Raw genomic sequence first — 6755 nt, forward strand, 5'->3', positions numbered from 1 at the left:
CAGGGCTTCACTGGCGAGGAGGTGGGCTGGTGAGCGTACAGGAGACAGGAGCAAACCCGAGGTCCCTGGCTCGGGGAGGGCTCCGCGGAAGGAGATAATGAGGGATGGGCCAGAGGACACTAGGGTCCCACCGCCAGGGCCTTGGGGCCTCCGAAGGTTTGGTTCGTACTCGCTGACGTGGCACCCACCAAAGGGTGAACGACCATCCGGGCGTGAGCTTTTGAAAGACCACACCGGCGGTCAGATGGCAGTCAAGAGGTTGGTGCCCGTTATTCAAACAGAAAGCTCACCGTGGCGATGGGAAGAGGAGAAGCCAAGATACAGTTGAGGAAGTGCCCATCAGTAAGTGATGGGCTGAGTAAAGGGGGGTGAGGTAGGGGTGAGAAGAGCTCCCACATGGCAGGGATGCGGGGGGCCAGGGAGCTCTGGCCTCTCCGCGGGCCCGTCGGTCATGGTGCTGGGTGTGTCCATGTTCATCTGCCAAGTCCCACCTTCAACCCTGTATGGGAAGTGCCCCAGGCCTCTGATTGGACAGAGGTGAACACCTGAACCACAGGCCGCCCCTTCATAGGGTCCTGATAGGTCCTGCTGTCTCAGTGATTAGGCCAATCAGATTGCTTCCCTCCATGAGGGGCGCGAGGATTAGTCAATTGGGGAGCTGGGAGGAGACTCCAGAAGAGGTGAGGGTTCAGAGAGAAAGGGGTGAGTGGCAGGTTCCAGCCTCTGCGGGCTCCCCCGCTTTGCTTTAAGGTCGCCTAAGGGCTGCAACCGCTGACAATCAAGAGTCCTACCACCCTTGGAAGGCCCACCCCAAGACTGCTGCCCACCTGAGGACACAGCGGGGCTGGGGTCCAACACCCGGCCAGGCCTCCCACCCCGCTGGGCCCCGGCCTCACCTGTAACAGCCCTTCCCCGCAGTCTTCAAGATTAATGGCATTCATCTTAACACTTAGCAGCGATCACTAACACTCACACGGGCCCTCCATTTGCACTTTCTGTCTTCTTCATCATTTCCTCCACTCTTTACCTCCAAAAAGGACTTCACAATTTGACGTCAACATCTGAACCCCTGGGACGCGCCACCGGTGGGGGCGGGGCGGGGTGGGGCAACAGGCCAGAGTCTCGGGAAAGGACGAGGACATCTCAGCGGAGAGCGGCAGCCTTCTGATTGGATGCGGGTTTTAAAAAGTTATGACGTAGTTATCATTCATTGGACTGGAGGGAAGTCAGTGAAAACTGGAAAGGGCTTTAACAGAATCAGGGGGAAAAAAATTGGGGGAAATACAAAAATTCTTTCAAAGAAATACTGGTTTTCCGAATCGGAGACCCTACGTAATTTGCAGGCCTGGCTCGAAAGGAAAAGGCACGGCCTGCCGTTCAGAAAGCAGTGACAAATAGTGCAGTTAAAGGCACTAAAATATAAAGGTTTTTCCTTCAAAATATTTTATTACTTATAAGATGTAATGAGGTTAATAGTGGCACATGAGTAATATATAAACCTAAAATGGCAACAATATATTTTGTCATAATTTTATAGAATATAATAAGTTAATAATATGATATCTTATTTTAAAGATTTTATTTATCCATTTTTAGAGAGAGTGTAAGGGAGGGAGAGAGGGAGAAAAGCATTGATGTGTGAGAGAAACATGGATTCTCTTGTTTCTCTTACAAGAAACCCCCCCACTGGGGACCTGGACTGCAACCCCACATGTGCCCTCACCATGAATCGAACCAGTGACCTTTTGGTTTACAGGACAACACCCAACCCATTGAGCCACACGAGTCAGAGCTATTAATATGATACCAAATTGATCATTCGAGTTTCCTGCAAATTCATTTATTTGGTCATCCAAATGTGTACTTTTGCCAACTGCGTTTCAACTGACATATAAGCACACTTCACTTCACTCTACTGAGCTTCACAGACATGTTTTTTTTATTTTATTTATTTATTTTTAGAGAGGGAAGGGAGGGTGGGGGAGAGAGAGAGAGAGAGAGGGAGAAACATCAAAGTGTGGTTGCTGGGGGCCATGGCCTGCAACCCAGGTATGTGCCCTGACTGGGAATTGAACTTGCGATGCTTTGGTTTGCAGCCCAAGCTCAATCCACTGAGCTACACCAGCCAGGGCCACAGACGTGTTTCTTTACAAACTGGGGGCAAGCCCCTCCCCTGGCGAAAGGATGGCGACTCGCCTTGTTGCGGTGGTCACTTTATTACAGCGCTCTGGAACTCAAGCCAGAGCACGCCCGTTACTCAAGCTCCGACAGCCGTGCCTGGCAACTGCAAGATCACAAATACGTTTTTATAACTTTTAACTTGGGTGGGATCTTTCTGCGAATGCAGCTGGTACTGGGGGTGTTAAAACATTTCATGGGCTGCCACATTAGAAGACATTTCTGGTAAGTTATTTCAAAATATAAATTTTAGTACATCAGAGCGATTGTTATGGAACAATTTTTCTTAAAAAAACTTTAAATTTTTAAAAAGTTAATTTTATTTATTTTTAGAGAGAGGGGAAAGGAAGGAGAAAAAAAGGGAGAGAAACATCAATCAGTTGCCTTTCGAAGGCGCCCTGACCAGGGACCAAACCCGAAACCCAGGCATGAGTCCTGCCAGGAATCAAACCTGCAGCCTTTCGCTTTGCAGTATGACTGCCAATGAGCCATGCCGGCCAGGGCTTTTTTAGAAAAATTTAGCTCTCTATGCAAATCAATTTCATATAAGTCTGAATTTTATATGTAAAATTACATATAAAATTCATATAAAATTTACATATAAAATTTAATTTTATATGTAAAAGTACACGGTGACACTTTAATGTTTCCTCTAACACTTTCTGTAACTCGTGGTACAAGAAACTGAAAGTGAATTCATGATTTGTGTATAACTTTAATAATCTCTTTGTGCATTTGATTGCTGTCTTCGATTACAAGGAAAACTTAATTTTAAAATTGCCTCCCTCATTAATCATGAAACTTCACACAAAATAGAATCATTTTCTATAGAGTTATTATTCTAGAGAATGTGATCTTTAAGTGTAATTTTTGTTTCAAAGCTTGTGACTATTTATTTGCTTTGCAATGTTGCTGCGGTTTTCAAAATCAGAGATGCTAAACGCTGAAGAATCCTAGCTCTCTGAGATGCTTTTTTGCAACGTGCACGTGGATGCCCTGGTTTGTAAATAATGTGCTCGCAGGTCACCGCGTGAGTGCCGGCAGGCCCCGCCCCAGGCTTGGGCTGCAGCGCATGTATCTGTGTAGCTGCCGCACCACAGGCTCTTCCATGTGGGGTCCCTTCTCTCACCGCGGCCTTGGTGGACCGCAGCCCATCCTCTGCTGCTGCCAGTCTGGGCACAGATCCTGGCCCGGCTGCCCCCTGGCAGCCCCACCGTGTCCCAGACTGCCCAGCCATGTGGGTGCACGTCAGGTGGCCAGGCCAGCTGCTCAGCACCCGTGCAACCCACCGCTCCGCCGCGCTTGCTGGCGGGAGCCCGCTTGCTGCCACCTGGTGTATCCTCTCTGTTCACACACGTGCTTCATTGCTGAATTGCACTTCTCTTACAAGATACAAGTTCAAAGACGAAATATAAAGAATTTCAAGGTGGTGAAGACAGAGACTTAGACCCCGAGCTGAGCCTATTCCGAGAGCAGTGCCCTGTGCAGCTGCGCGGGTCACTCGCCCGGGAGGTCAGCCTGGCCCAGAACTCTGATTCCAGTGCCCTCTCCTCTTCCCTTCATCCTATTGTGCGTCTTTCTTTTCTTCTGCTTTTATCGTCCTTGTCAATTAGACAGCTACGCTTTGGTTGCGGGCCTATAATATTGTGCTATAATAAGAAACACACGTTTGATCTTCATCCTGTCCCAGTTCCTGGCACAGAGCCCTTAAAATCTTTGGAACGTCTGCATGCTGGGGGTTACAAGGAGCATCTTTTGTCGTTTAGAACGAGGCCCTTTCAGCTACACCTGAGTGTGTTTTCATGAGGTACTTTTGGAAAGCCCCTGAAAACGGGAGGGAGGAGGGGCGGTTGCCAGGACAACCAACCTCGCGATTGGAGAGTCTGAACTCTCAGCCCAGCGCCCTGACCTCCAGAGAGGAGAGAGGGGGGCTGGCGACTGAGTTCAAGCACCAACGGCCAATGGTTCAATGTGTGATGCCTGTGTCATGAAGCCTTTATTAAATCCTAACCGCAGGGGCTCCCAGCGCTCCCGGGGTGAACACACAGATGCGCGCTGGGAGGGCAGCGCACCCAGAGACGGCCGGGAAGCTCGGCATCCCCCCCACCGCACCACCCAGCATGCCTTGCCCGATGCATTTCTTCCATCCGGCAGTTCCTGAGCCAAATCCTTTTAAAACAAACAGGAATAGTAAGTGGAGCACTTTCCTAAATTCTGTGACCCACTCTAGCAAAGCATGGAGCCTGGGGAGGGGGCGTGGTCACAAAGGACTCCGGATTAGCCTCTGAAGCGAGGACGCCCCAGTGGGGGGCGGGGGGGCGGGGGAGCCCTTGCCCTGGGGGATCTGACCCTGACTCCGGGTAGGCGGTGCTGCCGGAATAGAACCAACTGGAGGACACCCGGCGGGCATCAGAGGATCGGCTGCCGTGGGAAACGACCCTGCACCTTTGGCGTCAGAAGTGCTGGTGGTTCTTCTTTCGGGGCCAGAGCTCTGCTGAGCACTTTGCTGGCCTTTTTTATTGTATTTCACTTCTTTCAGGGCCTGCGGCGGCGGAGGCACTGAGCTGATGGCTCTGTGCTGACGAGGAGCTGGGCCAGAGAGGCGCGGCTCGGCCGGGGGCACACCGGGCAGGGCCTAAAGAACCGTCGTGCCTCTGCCTGCCACACTCACGCTCTCAGCCACCCTGCTGCCTTGTATTAAGTCGCCTTCAGACACCCTTAGCAACGCATGTGTCCTTAAAGCCAGCTCTGTGCAAACGCTCCCTGGCTCCGCACGTTTGGGGATCGGCAAAGGCTTCGGCTCTGGCTCCCCACCCATCCTCCTCTGTGCGTACCCATCCCTGTGTCTCCCCAAGCCGGTCCCTCTTACATGTGTCCTAGAAACGCTGCTTCGAACATTTGAGCTGGCTCCGACAAGACCAGAAGCCCTTTGTCTCAAGCATTTTCAAAAGTCTGCAGACTTGTCAAAAGGGACATCCGTTGGGCCGTGGCGTCGGCGGAGCCCTCGCTGTCAGCATGGCAGACTCCCAGGCCCTTCCTTGCTGAGTCCATCTGGTCTCGTGGCTTTAAATAATCACTGTGTGCTGACCCGTCCCAACTGCGCGTCCCAGCGGGGTCACTTGTGTGTCCAACTGCCTTCACACGGAGATATCTAGTTGTCGTCTCTGATTTAACACGTCCAGAGCTGAACCCCTCACGTCCCTCCCTCAAACGGCCCCTCCCAGCCTCCTCATCTCAGCAAATGGCAACTTCACCTTCCAAGCGCTTGGGACAAAATTCCTGGAGCCACCGTGGCCAGTCCAGTCCGGGCCGCTGTCACCGCTCTCTGGGACTGCTACAGCAGCCGCTCCAGTGACATCCTGCTTCCACCCTGGCCCCTGCAGTCTGTCCTCGACAGCAGCAGCCCTGGTGATAACTATCGTCATCATAACTGCTCCCGCCCTGGCCGGTGTGGCTCAGTTGGTTGGGCATCGGTTGTCCTACAAACCGAAAAGTAAGCGGTTTGATTCCCGGTCAGGGTACGCGCCTGGGTTGTGGGTTCGATCCCCAGTCAGAGTGCATGCGAGGGGCAACGGATTGATGTTTCTTCCTCACATCCATGTTTCCCTCCCTCCCTTCCCCCTCTACAGAATCAAGAAAATAAAAAAAAAATTATCACAAATTAGGCCTGGCTGGTGTGGCTCAGTGGACTGAGCACCAGCCTGCAAACTGAAAGGTCACTGGTTTGATTCCCAGTCAGGGCACAGGCCTGGGTTGCGGGCCAGATCCTTGGTTGGGGGCGTGCAAGAGGCAACCAACGGATGGACTCACATTGATATTTTGCTCCCTCTCTTTCCCCTTCCCTTTTCCTCTCTCTTAAAGTAAGTAAATGAAATCTTTTTTTAAAATTTAGTAATAGCCCTGGCTGGTGTGGCTCAGTGGATTGAGCGCTGGTCTGTGAACCAAAGGGTTGCTGGTTTGATTCCCAATCAGGGCACATGCTTAGGTTGTGGGCCAGGTCTCCAGTAGGGGGTGCACAAGAGGCAACCACACATTGATATTGCTCTCCCTCTCTTTCTCTGATATTTCCTTTCTCCTCTCTCTAAAAATAAGTAAATAAAATCTTTTTAAAAAAAATCAAGCATCCTCCAGATCTTGTTGGCCCAGCTTCCTAAACATTTTTCAAACCATCCACTCCCCGCCGTGGCCTCAGCCGCCGCCCTGGTTCTGCCCTTCTGCAGCGGATGTCTAGAATGCATACAGTAGCACACCGAGTTTTCAGACCTGAATTTTCCAGTGTCCTCTCTGTCTTCACCCTGCTCCATCGACCCCCAAGTCCTCCCAGCCCAGGTCCACACCAGCTCCTCCTCCAGCGCTCCTCTCTCTGCAACTCGGCCACCATCCCCCTGGCTGCCTGAGCTGGACACCTGACGTCACCCTCAGCTCCCCTCTCTCCCACTTCCCACCCACACTGCCAGTCTTTCTCTGTTACCCCTCTGGGTATTTCTGAAAACTGCCCACTTGCTTGCATCCTCACGTCCTCAAGGCCACGGCCCTAGGCCAGGCCATCACCCACCGTATCTGGGTGTCTCAGCAAC

Source organism: Phyllostomus discolor, chromosome 2 (assembly GCF_004126475.2).
Source record: "Phyllostomus discolor isolate MPI-MPIP mPhyDis1 chromosome 2, mPhyDis1.pri.v3, whole genome shotgun sequence".
Taxonomy (NCBI): domain Eukaryota; kingdom Metazoa; phylum Chordata; class Mammalia; order Chiroptera; family Phyllostomidae; genus Phyllostomus; species Phyllostomus discolor.